We start from the raw sequence: 17,670 nt of genomic DNA on the forward strand, positions 1-17,670 counted from the left end.
CGTCACGTTAATATTGAAATTCGATAGCTGGGTATCAAATATTGTCTAATACCCAAACGAATCGAAGGCGAACGTAACGTAGGTACGTGAAGTGGGAAAAATGCTCTATTTGCCTCTGGAATGAAAGAGTTTTTGAGAACGCTTGATGCTGCAGTGGAGAATAAATGATATGATGATGATGATAGGCTGAAGATCGCGGGAAGTACATAACTAAAGGTTCAGCCAAACCAACGCGATCACACGCGATCAGCCGGCGTGTAGCGATGGCGACCTGACTTAAATGTATTGATCTTAACTGCAGGTAACGCTGGTTGTGGGCGGGACGCCTTTGTCCAGCAGTGGACGGCATTTGGTTGAGACTTGAAACTAAATGAAGTTGCTTTTTGTCTCTTAAACTATAGGCTTAGCGCTTTCCTCAGCCTGTGCCTGGGGTATGGAAGCGGCACGGGAGGGGTTTTGACATAATTATGACGTGACAGAGCATACAAATCTGAAGTCTTGCTGAAAAGACAATACCCGAAATTGGCGTCTTTTTTTTTTCGCGCGGCCATCGACCAAACCTTGTTTTTTGATTACAAAATAGTGTAATAAACCAAACTTACTATGACATGTATACCTCTAAACTCAGTCTGAACTGAGTTACGAGCATTAGAAGTTTGATGATTTTACATACTACATGCATGTTTGAGCATTACAAGTTTTGTAAGAAATTGCAACAAAATCGTGACATAGTATGTATGTATGTGTAAACAAACAATAACATCCATCAAAGGCTCCAGACATCAGTATGGAGCAGAATCAGCGTAATAAAAAATAGCGCAATATTTTGTTGCAATTTCTTACAAAACTTGCGCGCAAAAAGCAAATCTAGTATCAAAAATCATCAAAGGACAATGGGCAAAATGGTACCCGGCTCCAATAGATATGTGTCTAGTATCGTTTGAAAGGTCTTACCAAGATGAACAACTTTTACTATGACCACCAGCCTCAGATCTGGTTGTGTACGAAGATATACATACTTTTTTGCAGAATGGTACCCGGCTCCAATAGTTATGTTTGTAGTGTCATTTGAAAGGTCTTACCAAGACGAACAACATTTACTATGGCCACCAGCCTCAGATCTGGTTGCGTTCGAAGATAAAGATACTTTTTGTGTAACCTAAGTATCATACAGTATGAAGGGGGACGCGCTCGGGGCAGGGCACCGACGATATGGTCGGACGCGGTGAGGAAGACGGTGGGCGGGAGTTTGCATCGTGCGGTCCACACAGCTTATGACCGCAGCCTGTGGAGGAACACTATCTGTGGTCACGATCCTGGGACCAAGGAAGAAGAAGAAGTATCATACGTGTCCATCGTATGGTACTTAGGTTATGCGAGGCAGGAAGGGTTTACTGCTCCAGCATCCTTCCTTAACTCTATAATTATTGATGGGGATAATTGTGAAATAAATATTTTTATTTAAAGAAGTACTACCCCCTTATTAATAAAAAGTTACACCTAGGAAGAACCTTGGATTGACACCAAATGACAATTTAAGCCAGAGTTCGACTAGGGTGTAACTTTTATTAATAAAGGGGTTAAAGTTTTATTACTTCTTAAGGGTTTTATTATGGGTTGCTAAAGCGAATTAACCCACAAGACCCAATAAGTCCACCCACAAGATGGACCGACGACCTCATAAAGGTAGCGGGAAGGTGCTGGATGCAGGCCGCCACCAACCGGCCATTGTGGAAATCATTGGGGGAGGCCTATGTTCAACTGGACGTCCTATGGCTAAAATGATCAAGATGATGATGATGAAAGCGAATAAAGGGCTTAAATAATAGCTTGGGTAGTTCATCGTAGATATAATCCTTTCCTTTTCAATGCTTCTTTTAGTTATATTAATAGATTGTAGTCATAATACATACTCCTATACATACATGGATGATTGTGTTATACTTTCATTATAATACTTAGTGGAATTACTGCTTTCAAAACGTGAATTAGAACTGGCCCCATAGCAGACATTTTCCTACATCTAAAGGCCTTTTAAAATATATATTGGTTATGGCTATTGGAGCGGGTACCACTTTCCATACATTTTTGCCCATCATCCTTTCTAATGCTCGTAACTCAGTTCAGACTGAGTTTAGAGGTATACATGCCATAGTAAGTTTGGTTTATTACACTATTTTGTAATCAAAAAACAAAGTTTGGTAGATGGCCGCGCGAAAAAAAAAGACGCCACCTTCCATACAAAATCTGGCATTGCCATTTGACGTAATGACGACACCCTCCCGTGCCGCTCGCATACCTCAGGCACTGACTAAGTTATGGGTTAGCTAGAGCTTTCTAAAATTATATAACTCAAAGGTGACTGACTGACTGACTGACATAGTGATCTATCAACGCACACCCCAAACCACTGGACGGATCGGGCTGAAATTTGGCATTCAGATGTTATGACGTAGGCATCCGCTAAGAAAGGATTTTACGAGACTCCACCCCTAAGGGGGTAACACAGGATCGACGCATACGAAGTCGCGGGCGGCCGCTAGTAAATTCATATGTGACAACCTAAGGTATGGCATATTTTTGGGATAGCTGACTATTTTAATATGAAAACATTTCTCCATTGCACCGTGCGAAGAGATGGGTCGTTCAGAATAGTCAGTCAAGTGAAAAACTTATTCAGCGAGACAACGGATCTTCGCAAAAGGGCAAGTTGGATCTCATACATAAATACATAAAACTATCATCCGAATATCCTTTATTACGACGGTAAATAAAATAAAAAAACGTCATATACAGACGGCGGTACGCTCCAACGAACTAGAAGGATCGCAGTGGGAAACCGTATAACTGAAAATTCGCAAAATTGCGGCTTCATATTCGGGATTAAAGTTCGCAGTTTTAAATACAAATGTTTTAATTTTATTATTTGAAAGAGTTTTTATTATGACTATTTGTTAAAAAGCCTTGCGTGGAGCAGGATTTTTAGTTGTTTTTTTTAATAATGCGACATAGGCATAGCCCAACGTTCACAGCTCTTTTAGTTATCTCTGGAATAGAATATTCTCCCAACATAAGCCTTTTTTTTGTGCATTATTCTTCATCCACTTATAGAAGTTCGTTCGTTTCAGCCAAATGACGTCCACTGTTGGAAAAATGCCTCCCCCAAAGATTTCACCTGCATCCAGGCACCTCCCTCAATCTTCACCAGATCGTCAGTCCACCTAGTGGGGGACTTCCTTACACTCGTGGTCAATATTCGAGAACTTTTCTGCCCCAGCGGCCATCAGCTCTTCGAGCTATGTGCTATAGAAGTATGTTTAATAAAACGAAACATAGAACACCAAAAGATTTTTCAAATAAAGTACGACAAAAATATCGCATTCGTCTTCAGGTGTTCTCTTATAATTTTGTTTCCATAAACTTGGGAGTATTATATCAAAAATATGACTTTCCTCAAATAAAAAAGCGTCATATCCAGAGACGATCTTTCCGCGCCACTGGGCTAGAAGAGTGTGACGTCCCGCCGGAAAACTGCGTAACCGAGAATTTACAACAAAATGTGCTGTTTTTAAAATACGACCATTTTGTGTGTGAGCAAATATCGACTTTTTGTTAAAACCCGCAAATGTGATACGTATTTGCAACATTGCGCAAAAAGGGAAACCGTTATCTGAATAAAGTTCCGTTGCATTCTTTAAAATATTTTATTTCACTCTACGTCTTTAGGAGGACTACTAATAAAAAATCCGAATGAACTTTTTAACTTTAGAGATGGTTTTATGAATAATCATCTTTTATTTTAATTTTTGAAAACAAATAAATAGGGTTTAATTAATTTGCTTAGATTTATATTTGAGAAAGTATCGATATTGATATTAACTAATTTTTTCTATTAATTATTACTCCAATTACTAGCCAATTTCATCAAACAATCGACGAGCTATCATTATCATTTTTACTACTTTACAAAAAGAAGTATGTTCATATTCAAAAGAATGGTTGTTATGTACGTACTACGACAGAGATTATTTATCACAGCAAGAATATCTCTTCCATAACTAAATAAAAAACTCACATGTCCTATAAAGTGTCATATCCGTAAAACGAATTCGCGCTCCAGCGGGCTAGAAGAGCCGTCACTGAACAACGGCGTGATGTGAAGGCGTGTAACCTAGATTTTTACAAAATACATTTTTTTAATGTATATTCAGGTATTGGATGTGTATTTTGATTGTAATATTCGAGTGTATTGTTATTTAATATTCGATTATTATACTCTTTTATTTTATAACTTGCATACGTGAATAAATAATGAAATGTGTTTGACTATCAATGTCTAAAGAATGCATTTGGATATAAATACCTATTATTAACTAAATTATACAGTGTGAGTCACGATAAAGTGCACATATGAAATTAGGTGAAACTAGACCTACTTTTATCGACAAAAAAGAGGTCAAAAATTTTTTGAGATTTTTTAAAAGTAGCAAAAGCTTGCCGGGCAACTGCTCTTCCATCTGACTTTTAAGATTATCTATTTAAATCTTCTACTATTGGACGAAGAAAATGAACTCACAAGCTCAAATTCCTAACTTAATTTTCATTTTATACATCACTAACCAAAATCCAGTCCATTCATTTTTATCCCACGAAAATACGTTCACATTTATTTCGCCGAAATACTTACCTATTCCGAAAATTTCCATTTCTCGACTTACCTCATTTCTTCACCCGGTCTAGTACGAGTCAGATAACTGAAGATGTGAGAAAAATGAATAATTCAGACTTCTGGATTTTGTAAGGCAGCCGAGCCCGTGTTTTCATAATTTGACCCTTAGGATGTTGGGGCGTTAAGGGTTCTTTGGAGCAAGTGACGTGTAAACTATTGAAGATTCCAGTATATACGTATATTCGTATATATTCTATACTAGCTTTCTGCCCGCGGCTTCGCCCGCGTGAAATTCTGTCTGTCACAGAAAAACTTTATCGCGCGCGTTTCAAAAACCGGGATAAAAACTATAGGTCCTTTCCCGGGACTCAAACTATATCTATGCCTTTCAAAATCGGTTCAGTGGTTAAGGCGTGAAAGAGACACTGACAGACAGACAGAGTTACTTTCACATTTATAATATTAGTAGGGATTATGTACTATTCTGCTGACTTTATTTTTGTACTCATTTCTTGTGGCTGTTTGGGTTTGAACGAGTGTAGATATTTACGCTTCAGTGGATCACCAGATACTTGTTGGGCTCAGCCTTAGGTTCAATTCCTAGGAAGAACCCATAAAACTTTAGTATTCAATTTGTGTAGGTACTTGTGCTTAATTAGGTTACGGAGTTTCTGGTCGTATTCTTAGAAAACAAAAGTAAGTAAAATTAATATGTGCTTTTATATTATTTAAATATAATATACTTATATTATGTTGTTGGTGTAAAAAGGCTTTCCTTACACTGAAAAACCAATAAGGGTGGGTTGCACCATCTTACTTTAACTGTGACAAACGTCAAAAATCTGTCAAACTCCATACAAAATACACCGGTTATCGTAATAGTTACCGTTAAAGTTAGGTGGTGCAATTCAGCCTAAGACTTCAAGCGCCTTGAAGCTTTTTCAGGGCTGCATTAAGTTTGAAATAATTCCATTGGTGAGCAAGTTACGTCAAAATAATCTATCTATTGCACTACAAAACATTTCAGCATTTCAGCACTGCTCACATGCCTGTGTTTGAATAAGTTTTGACAGCATTTGCAAACATGGCTGAGTTGCACCACCTATTTTAACCGTAGCAATAACCGATGCTTTTTGTTTGCATTTTGACAGATTTTTGACGTTTGTCAAAGTTAAAGTAAGATGGTGCAACTCAGCCTTAATGATTTTAGCATAAAGGTGCGTCCAAATTGTCTTATTACTTAGTAGTAGATACGGCTTCCATACTTAATAACATGTCATATAACTAAGTTTTATAACGTGTTATGTTACATAGTCTGGACTCACCTTTAGGTTATAGATGTCTATTGTCTATTTGATGTCAAACACATTTGGCGTCAACTATCAACTTATCAAAAACCAAAAACCATGTCCAGCTAAACTGGGCAGTACGTTTGGTACATGGAAGTTTCCAGCATTTCCATTATACCAGCTCGATCCTACAAAGGATTCGGCCAGTCCATCCCGTTACATATTTTATTCGGGAATGTCAAACGGAATACAAAACGAACAGTGATGTTCGAATAAGCGGCTTACTAACGGTGAGTATAGACTAGCACTAGAACATTTATATGTACTATGCGAATGGTACAATATAACGTAGGCGCACACTAGGTGATACGCGACAGCTCGGCGACTTTTTTTATGCATAACGAGGCAGGTATTTGACCGCAATCGCACCTGGTGTTAAGTGGGATGCAGTCTAGGATGGTACATATCTGCCCTGTAAGTGCCTATTTACCCTCGCCTTGAAAAGGCCCGGATTATAGTCTTCGGGAAAGTAGCAGGCAGCGAATTCCAGTCCCTAGCTGTTCGTATTATAAAAAAGCCATCGAAACGCTAAGTGCGAGCTAGTGGAATATCAAAAATATAGAGATGGTACGCCAACCTGCATGGGGTATATGAGCCGACACTAGTTCATGTTAACATGGTCATAATATAAATGGTATAGTGAAGTCAGAAAATATATTATCTTCATTTTAATTATTTTAATTTTCATACAAATCGGATTTAATAAAATTTATTTTGTAAGATAATTAAAAAAATTAAAATGATCATTGATCGGTCCACCTTGTAGGTGGACGTCGCACGCTGCGTTTTCCGGTACGCGGCCTCCATTCCAGAACCTTGCTGCCCCATCGGCCGTCAGTTCTGCGTACTATAGTGCCCTGCCCATTGCCACTTCAGCTTGCTAATCCGTCGGGCTATGTCAGCGACTTTAGTTCGTTTACGAATTTCCTCATTTCTTTATGCTTTAGTCTATACTCACCTTAATGTCAAATGTATACTAGTTGATGTATGTTTGGACAAAGTCCGATTGTAGAGTGAAAGAGAATTGTAAATCAGTATAATATTGATGGAATAATGTACCAGCTTTTGCCAGTGGCTTCGGCCACTTGAAATTTAGTTTTAGATATAATAAACAATAATACTGGAAAGTTTCATAAAATTACGTTCAGTGTAGTTTTTGCGTTAAAGAATAACTAACATCCAAACAAACTTTCACATTCATAATATTAGTAGACCTAGCTTTTGTTCGCAACTTCAAGTGAATAAGTACGTATCAGTCTCTCACAAAAATACCATTGCATTATGTTTCTACATTGTTTATTTTCATAAACCAGGATAAAAACTTTCCCTGGGTTTCAAATAATCTCTTTAAAAATTATTTCAATCGACTGGTTAGTACTGCACTGGGAACGGGAATAGTCATAATTTCAGTCACAGAACGTCCACTGCTGAACATAGGCCTTCTCCAATAATTGCCAGATTGGAATGTTGGTAGTGACCTGCTTTTATTCAAAATCAAAATCAAAATCAAAAATATTTATTCAGTTTAGACCACAAGTGGCACTTATGAACGTCAAAATATTTTATAGAAAATAATAAAAAAAGAAAAGGTAGCCCTTATGGGGCACTTTACATGTCTCCTTATCTTTTGGGCCCTACCAGCGCTTCGAGACAAACATAATTATGGCAAGTGCTGAGAAGACCTTCCTGCTACTTTAATGAAGTCCAATATTAATATCTACAAATTACAGCCTTGAATCTTAGTTTGAATTTAAATTTGAAGCGTCTTTAATAGCAAATCCGTAAGCACTTATGTTAAACAACTCGAAAAATCCGAGTTAAGCGAGTTTCGACCCTTATCCTCTCACTTCGCGCCCGCCAAGTGGCGGCAAAAAGCCCAACTTAGTCCTGCCACAGCTGGGAACTTTTAATGGCAGCTCTCATTAGCTAAATATAGGCACAATTTGTGGCTACGCTTGTTTGCGTTTATAAAATTGTATATGCTAGAAATAGCATTGAATACCACAAATTTTCTCTTACTTTCCTTAAGGATAAAAATGGTATTTGTATTTGAGAGAATGCGTAGTGTCCAGATAATTTTCAGACAATAAGTCATGTATTTTTAGCGATAAGGCCTTTACACGTCATATTTAAAAAACCTACAGCTGTTGTAGGACAATAATTTGAACCAATACTACATTGAAATCATGTTTGAAACTAGAAATTATTGATCTTTTAAAGCAAACAAAAAGTAACCGAGCATTTTTAATCATACTAGGTTCTATTTATGAACTCTATTTTGTTATTTTTGAACTATACAGTACATAATATACCTACCAAAAGTTATTTTTGTATTTAATAACAAAGTTCCTCCAGGTATTTTCATCAATACAACGTTGTAAACTGAAGGAATTGTTCCCCCATTTTGTAACCTAGTTAAGGTTGATTTTCGCTTGCAATTCCCCAGACATTCCAACAATATATTGGATGGGGATTTAGTTTCAAGATTTCGTTCGCGAAACAAAAGGTTTCTGAAAAATTGCACGCTAAATGCGGAACGACAGTTTTTCCAAATATTAGACTGTGTATTTCGTATAGAATTATTTTAACGCTATCAGACTACGGTGCAATGTGAGGAATGAGTAGCTAATACTTTTGTGTTAGTGAGAGAAAGGAAAATGTATGCAAATACACTATAATCTTCTACGTCTAAAGATAGATAGGAAAATAAATCTCAGTAGTCTACGAAGAGGTTTACTAACTTTTTATGTAAGAAATATAGCACTTTAAAGGTCGAAAAAATGTGTTTAAGAAAAGGAAAAGATATTTTACATGAATTAGGTAGGTAATTCGCTAGGTACCTATAGGTTTTATGGTATGGTACTCTACAATATTTTATGTTCTCCAGTAAAAGGTAAAATGCAGTTAAAAATTATTTATTGCTAATTTTTTTTTAAATAAATATCCTTGGACATTTTACACTGCGCTTCTAGTCCCAAACTAAGCAAAGCTTGTACTATGGGTACTAGACAACGGATATAAACATACTTAAATACTTTATTTTTTATTTTTTTTTATTTGATGATGAAGTCGGCAACCTTACTACGACTACAGAGTTTTTATGAAATCCAGCTTTAGTATTTAATAAATTGACACCTTACTAACTACAAGGTAAATAGGAGCAAAGTTTCCAAGTAATAAATAAGGTATAATCAGTAGCAAGCACTATTTAATATCATAATGTAAGTTTTGTAGCCAGATTAATAAATAAGATTTTTTATTGTTACGAGGTAAATAATCCATAATATTGCTAAGATTGTTTTTTAAACAATGGGAAAGAGAGCATTGTTTGGAATTAATTTTATAAATGAAGAACTTTGGAGAGGTTTCTGAATTAGTTGTTTTACTGTAAAGAGGTAAAATCTTCCCTTCGCTTCAACTTGACCTTACTGACTTTACCTCTATCGGAGGTAAAATCTTATATTTGTCCGACTTGACCTTACTGACTGTACCTCTATATAGTGTAAGGTTTCAATTACGGATCCGGTGAATCTGGTTTGTATTTCAAAGGGCACAGTTGTGAATGTTGGCTCTTATTGGATTCGAACTAAAATACTCGAATTGTGCTTTGGTGTGGGTGGTGGTGTGGTCTTTGAATGGTTTGATTTGAAACAGCTAGTTTAATATTGTTTAGTTCTGTGATATTTCAAGCAGATAAATCTTTTGAGTTACTGAAAATACCTTAATACAAAAAGAGGTAAATGTAATTGTGGAAAAAATATTATAATTAATATTTATTTGTTAGTTAGTAAGTATTTATTTTTAAAGAAACTAGTTCTTTTGTCTAATTTATTACTTAGTTATAAATTAAGAAGATAATTATATTACATTTTGTTAGCTTCTATTTATTTTGCCCAGTTTATAAATATTTATTTTCGTTGTTAAATATTTATCAACTTAACAAGGACTTTCATAACGTTATGCAAATACTTTTACCTTTTCTATACCGGGTTACTTGGAATTCGTTTATTACTTAGATGTTACAGAAAAAAACCTACACTAAAAAGTAGAAAAATAATTACTAATTACCTAGTTATTTATTAGGACGAATTAATATTTATGTAGGTATACCATGATTGATACTTCTGGAGTCGGTGCCAAGATTATGAAACATGTAAAGTTTGCCTGCACCGACTCCAAAAGTATCAATCATGGTATACCTACATAAATATTAATTCGTCCTAATAAATAACTAGGTAATTAGTAATTATTTTTCTACTTTTTAGTGTAGGTTTTTTGGAGTCGGTTTTATTTTTTTTTATAAAATTTTACTTATTTCTTGCTTTTTAGTTAACTATAACTAATTATTACCTTGATGTTACCACTGAAGGTAGGCAGTACATTGAGACCATATTCTTCATGTCTAGTGTAAAATAATATTCCCTACAAAATACAGGTTACCATATAGGAAACCTAAAAAGACCTTAAACCGTCAGCCCACCTTAAAAACATGAAAGAATACAACTGTTGGTCTATTTGTACTTATAATATTTAAAGAATTATCCTCCAACTCCTAAGCATTAAGGAGTTGTACCTAGCATGACCAGTTCATCATGATGAGATGATGAATATCTGATGTAAACACTTGAATAACTTTAGAAACTATACTTATCTATAAAATTAAAAGAATTATCTTCCAACTCCTAAGCATTAAGGAGTTTTACCTTCTATCATCAGCTCATCAATATGAGATGATGATTTCCAGGAGCAAATACTTGAATAACTTAAGAAAAAGTTTGAAAAACGATATACGTGCCTATAAAATTTGAGGGTTGCCCTCGATTTCCCTAGGATCCCATCATCAGATCCTAACTTGGTGACAATGGGACCACCTCAGAAGTGTACCCTATCGAACAAAAAAAGAATTTTGAAAATCGGTCCACAATTGACGGAGTAATCGGTGAACATACATAGAAAAAAAAAAAAATACATACAGTCGAACATATAACCTCCTCCTTTTTTGAAGTCGGTTAAAAATACATCGAATTGACGTTTCGGTAGAAACCAATTCTTTCTGAGAAACTCATAATTTTGTGCGTTCTGGAGTACTTTTCGATCTCTACCCGAAATTGCGAAAGAATTGTACATTTTTGTTGCAGAATAGCTTCTATTACAACGAGATAAGAGTCACTGTATTTAGCTTGATGTGCTCGTCTGTAGCTACAAGGTAATTGGCTGATATAATAAAGGGGGGCTCGGTTCAATTAGTTGTATCTTTGCCCCTCCACCTGAATGCGAATTCCTTGTAACCATATACCGATGGCTCCTACGTATAAGGGCGAAACTGCCGCTTACGCCTTTTTCCAATTATTTAAGCAATGATTTCACTTTGCTCTAATCTATAACATCAGTAAGAAAAAAAATTTTTTTTTCCATTAGATACAAAATAAAATTTTAGGCAAATAGGCGTATGTGCAAAACTACGCCACGTATAAAGCCCAATTATACGATTCGTCAATCTATACGAGTAGTTGCTTACATAAACATATATTTTTTATAATCCAAATCTTAAATAAAGCCATGAAAATATTTAGCAAATTGTTTTATTTATAAATTATGACACATTATATAGTTATTTAATTTTTAGCGTTCAGAGTCGCATCTCAAACTAATTTGAAAATTATAAATAACTTGAAAAAATCGAACTGCCTAAGGCATCGTGGGTTCAATTCCCGCCTTAGGCAATTCGATTTTTTCAAGTTATTTATATTTTTTTAAAATATGACACATTATGTTAAAAGACCTAACTAAATCTCGAGCACAGTATATGGGCGTATTTGCGTTAAAACGTAAAACGGTACATTAAACGACTTTTTCTAACTGATTTATTATTGATATAGCACATGATAACAATTAAAATAATTACATGCATAAATAAAGAGAGTAATCGCTTAAAATATTATATTTACGTTGTCATTTAAGTCTCTTTACGTTGAACAATATACATGAAATTATAGAAATATGCCGACGTAAAAGGGCAATGCGTAAAATCTCAAAATATATAAGAAAAATATAAAAATTGATAACAGCAGTAGCAAAAGCATTACATGTTAAGGCTAAATGTGAAATTTCATTAAATTCGTTTTAGTAGGTCAGAAGATATGACCCAAAAATATGGTTCTGGCCACTAAAATGGCTCTCCTGTAAAATTTACTTTTTTCACTTACGCCAGTATACGTAGGAGCCATCGATACAGGGTGACTCTTTAGTAGGTGCTCAAATAAAAAGGATTGCAACAACTTGCACAAGGGGACGTAGTTCTAATAAAGCTTTCCATTGAAATTGTTATCAGTAATTTAATTTTCCATTTAATGAGGACGTCAATGTACTTTTTGAGAAATATTGGTTTTGATTGATATTGGTGCTCAATACTCAACATTTTATTGCATCCATTATTTATTTATTTATGTGCTGTAGGAGTTTGAACACGAACCAACGATCTGGTGAAGGTCACGAGAAATACCTGGATGCGGGCAGCGCAGGGTCTTTAGTTTGTAAATCCGTAGCGGTGACCTTTCTCCAGCGGTGCACAGCAAATATACCTGGATGAAACACCAGCGGGTGTTTGTGGAAATGAGTGGGAGGCCTTTGTCCAGCAGTGGACAGCAAATGTATCAACGAGTAGAATTAATTCTTTTTTGAGCACCTACCTGAGTAAATCTGGTGATAGTAGTAGGAAGCTTGTTTAAAAGCAGCGCAGGACCGGTCATTGTGGAAATCTGGTCTAGCGGGAAACGGAAAAAATACTTCACAAGACCGGTCGATAACGTCCTTTGTACATTATTGGACAGTAAACGAACGTACGAGTAGAATCAACTTTTTTTGTAATCACCTGCCAAAATACCACCCTGTATATTCGCTCACGGATTCCCCGAAATGATTTACTTATTTATATCGGGTGTTGTCATTTGAGCGTATAAATAGTATTACGCGAGCCGCCGGAGCGGCAAATTGTCGTGTGCCTCACTCATTTGCAAATCTTACGGTGGGGGCTTGAATCAGAGACCGTGATGGAATACATCTTGTAGCATTACTGGGACAAAATTTAAGTAATATTTTAATAATGGATCAAAATAAATATATTTTTTTCCTTTTGGAGGACGTCGACCAGGCCTGGTGATTTGCGTATTAAACTAAGGGCTAGTTCCCACGGTAATCTAGTTTTGAGAGATCCAGTAAGGTAGGATCCTGCAAAACTGGACTGACGTGTGAACGGTTTAGTTAATATATTACATTTGGTCTCCAATCTGGTCCAGTCTGTCAGATGCAGCGGTGGAAGTGTTAGATAAGTCTTCAATTTGCCTCTGGTAAAGCAGAGAGGAGGACGGATTAGCAAGCTGAAGTGGCAATGGGCAGGGCACATAGTACGCAGAACTGACGGCCGATGGGCCAGCAAGGTTCTAGAGTGAAGGCCACATACCGGACAACGCAACGTGGAACATCCACTCACAAGGTGGAACGACGACATCATAAGGTAGCAAGAGGGCGCTGGATGTGGCCGCTACCAACCGGTTAACATGGAAAGCATTGGTCTATGTTCAGCAGTGGACGTCCTATGCTGAAATGATGATGATGATGATGAAAGCAGAGAGGATCGTGCTCCTACAGTAAATGACCGAAATGAACTGATCATAGGTCATATTTATGTAATGTGGGCAAGTAAAAATATTGCAACTTATATCCATTGGTCATAGTTAGGTTGAAATAATAATAAACTTTTTAATTAAACAAATCGTTTCATTATAACCAATCAAAATTAATTACTCAATGAAATGCTGATTGAACAATGAAAATCATTACAAAAGCATGTCTCCGTAAAATTTTACCAGTGCAAAGTAAAACAACAGTGCAAAAATATAAAAGGAAAAATTAAAATCCGGCTCTTGTTTTAAAACATTCAGCTTTTTAATTTAAAAGTAATCAGGCGTAGTGAAGCTTGACCTGCTGTCCAGTAATGAGATATTAAAGCTGAATTGTTGTGACACCAGATTATTTTGCCTGATGATATTGTCTAGCGCTTAAAAGTACATAACTGAGTTTTAACGCGAGGGTGTTTTTGTGGCCAAACGTCAGCGAGACTTCAGATTTGTATGTTTTGTCACGTCATAATTTATGTCAATGTCACCCCTCCCGTGCCGCTTCCATACCTATGGCACTGACTCAGTTTTAAGCGCTATTCGCTGGGTGCGAAGTACTAGGTGGGGGTAACATAATCTATCGCAGCGCTCATGGTGGTCAAAAGTAGAAATAATGTAAGCTCTGTCATTAGATGTATCTGTCAATGGCAAAGCGATTCTACATAATACATTTTAATATCATTAATTAATCGCATGAAAAGGGTCCTACTGGGTACTTAAATAAAAGAGTGGACTGTATTTTGATAGGGCTGGTTTAATAGCCGTTTACAATTTGGAAATAACTAGACTATACAACGTGGTAGTACAAAAATGAGTCACAGTAGTTGTTGTGCACAGATGTTTGCCTTATGATGAGAGCGTGAATTATTGAACTCTGCCCTTGTTTTGTTCTTAATTCTTCTACATCTCGGACTTGTCCAGCCAATATCAACAACTTTCCTTTAAATACGGTTTGTGGTTGGAATTTGATATTGTAACACTCACAAACCCGGTCTTCAAAACAATACTCATTTCGATCTGAAAACGATATTTAATTTATTACTAGCGATACAGGAACATTTAAATGTATTTACTGTAATATAATGAAACCGTTAAAGTAGCTTTTCCTTTTTGTTTTATTGTAAAACTACAACTATAAATGAAGTAAACAAACCCTGACACAATCAAAATCAAACACACTTTTCGGACTTACCTCATTTGATTTGAATGACTAAAATGATTTCAAAACCTTTTTTCCATCCAAATCGTGGTATCACAACAATTTATTAGTCGAAAATATTTGTTATTTTTTCATTTCGATATTTTTTCACAAATAAACGACCTAAATGTCAATGTGACAGAGCCCACAAAGTTATGGACGCTAGTTGGCGCTGTAATCGTGCACAGAGCCAATACATACTTTTGTTGATAATTGAGTTTGTAGCGCAATCCGCTTTGCTTGATAAGCTGGTTTCAATTAGAAAATTATGAAAGCCAAATAATGATGATGATAATGAACTTGTCAGAATTAATTTTAAAGTAAGTCTATAGGAGTACGGCTACTTCACAAATTCATTGGAGTCAAGCAGTGTAGTTGTAAAAAGTGTTGTGTGTAAACAAAGCTTAAACGAAGACTATAATCCAGGCCTTTTCAAGGCAAGAGAGAATAGGCACTTACAGGGCAGATATGTAACATCCTAGACTACATCCCATTTAACACCAGGTGTGATTGTGGTCAAATACCTGCCTTGTTATGCATAAAAAAAAATTCTGTATCCACATTTCATAAGTAACTAAATTAAGTTTCAAGTGTCCTTTCTTAATACGGCTAAGTAAGGATGCACTTGAAAGTAATTTTGGAAGCTTCAGAAGCTCTCATAAAACTTAACGTTAATGAGTAATTTTTAAAAGGCAGTTTTAAAATTTCAGCGCCACTCGAGGGTTGAATTTTTCAAAGCCTACTTAGGATATCCGAGGAGCACCTGACGTAAATATGGTGGGATTTACAGAGGTAGAAATGTACTGGAAGTGATTTAATATAATAACCGACTTCAAAATAAGGAGGAGAGCTGGTATGTAATATTTTGTACAGTTGACTCTTAACTGAAATAATGTAGGTATTTTAAAATGGATATTTTGCACAGCAATGCATGGCAGAATAAACACAATTAATTTTTACACGCATTTAATTTTTACATTAGTTAGTACCGTTACGTAATATCAATTTGTTCGAGCTATATTTGATTGAGGTAAAAATAATTTATGATTTTGCTGCATTTACCTCTAAATACCTCTTCCATTCCCTCAACTTCCGTGTAGTGTAAGGTCACACTGCAATCTGCTAAAGTGCCTCATCGTAGGGTAACCATGGCGGAGTTGTATCGAACGTGTACACGTCCTGGGGGCATTGTGAATGGTGACCATGATTCTGTGAGGGAACGGGACATTGAGGTATTTTTTGTGATTGTAACAGACGTGCGTTCAAAGCAACAGTAGGTTCAATATGAATTTAAATAGACAGATAGGTATAGATCAGCGGTTCCCAAACTTATTTAGTCTACTGCCCACTTTAAGAATAATTTATTTTTTAGCGCCCCCCATTTTTGTAGTCAAGAGTCGAGCTCAGTCGGTGTCTAAGATTCCTCCTAGTAGATGGCGCCTCCCAAGCCTCTACACAACGTCCCGATTTTTTTCTGGGTCTCTTACCGCCCCCCTTTAAGCCTGCAGCGCCCACAAGGGGGCGTTATCGCCCACTTTGGGAAAGACTGGTATAGATCGTGTCATCCACGAAGACGCGCCCCACCATCTTTCCGCTATTGTTTGAGTGTTATCGGTACGCGTTAAATCATTCATGAGTGCACACGCACACTACAATAATGACGCTCGGATTGCTCGGATCAAATTCCCCGAACCCCGCGCTTCCCTCGACCAAAAATTGGTGGGGCGCGTCTTCGCGGATGAAACGAACCAAGTATAGTTACTCTTTATTGCACACCACACTAAGAAACGGATGAAATATACAATTAAGGCGATCTTATCGCTAGGTCTTCATTTTCTTCTATTTTTCTAGTTTTCTTAGAATCAATAAAAATGGATGTGAAAGAAAGAAAATAATTTTATTTGGCAACAAAAGACACATTCACATACATAATTTAACGTTTTTGCAGAAAAATGTCTGAGACAATAATAATATTTTATATTCTTTGTTTTTCCTGTTTAATATTGTATTATTCACTTACAGGGCACGTGGAAAAATTACGACTCATAAAAATATGTATCAATCTTAGTAGGTAATCCAATTGTGGTACTTTGGAAAATTAAGGGAAGAAGGAAGGAAAAATTATAAATTAATAAAGATGGACTTCAAATGTTAGATAACTTTAACATTTCACTAGAAGTTCCATACATATTTCATCGTCATCATCATATTTTTTTTAATATTTTTTATATTGGTCTCCACTGAAGAAGCCTGTAGAGGTAGCAGGGAAGCGCTGTACGCAGGCCGCTACCAATCGATCAACGTGGAAAGCATTGGGGGAGGCATATGTTCAGCAGTAGACGTCCTATGGCTGAAATGATGAAGGAGATTGGTGGTATAGTTCCAGTAGAGTAGAATAGGTGGGCCGACGACATCATAAAGGTAGCAGAAAGGCGCTGGACGCAGGACGCAAGCCGCTACCAACCGGGCAACATGGAATTCTAAATTTTAACCATAATATTATTAAGCTTAACTTAATATGGGTTTATTTAGGAGTGTTAGCAGGTAACTTGAGTATCATTTCAGTTCCACATGTTTCGGTAAGATATATCTAGCAGTCTAGTTTATATTTCACCTTTCACACAATGTATTTCAGAATAGATATTTCCTAGCAGATATCGCATGACGGTGCCGCGGTGGAACAATGGAATCGAATGATAGAAAGACAATTCCAACGCTCGTTTGGGTTTGTTGAGAAATATAGTTTTGAATTTGTTAGCGAATATTTCTATTTTTAAA

General features: G+C 36.2%; 1 long non-coding RNA gene across 1 annotated transcript; it reads right to left on the minus strand.

Annotated features, from left to right (window-relative positions):
• Window positions 1-14,432: 14,432 nt before the first annotated feature.
• LOC135083382 (uncharacterized) lies at window positions 14,433-15,092 on the minus strand. Its single transcript, XR_010259590.1, has 2 exons — window positions 14,887-15,092; window positions 14,433-14,711 (listed from the first exon to the last, which is right to left on the minus strand). It is a non-coding gene; the product is annotated as an uncharacterized LOC135083382 (long non-coding RNA).
• Between the last annotated feature and the right edge of the window lie 2,578 nt (window positions 15,093-17,670).

This window comes from Ostrinia nubilalis, chromosome 23, assembly GCF_963855985.1.
Source record: "Ostrinia nubilalis chromosome 23, ilOstNubi1.1, whole genome shotgun sequence".
Lineage (NCBI taxonomy): Eukaryota > Metazoa > Arthropoda > Insecta > Lepidoptera > Crambidae > Ostrinia > Ostrinia nubilalis.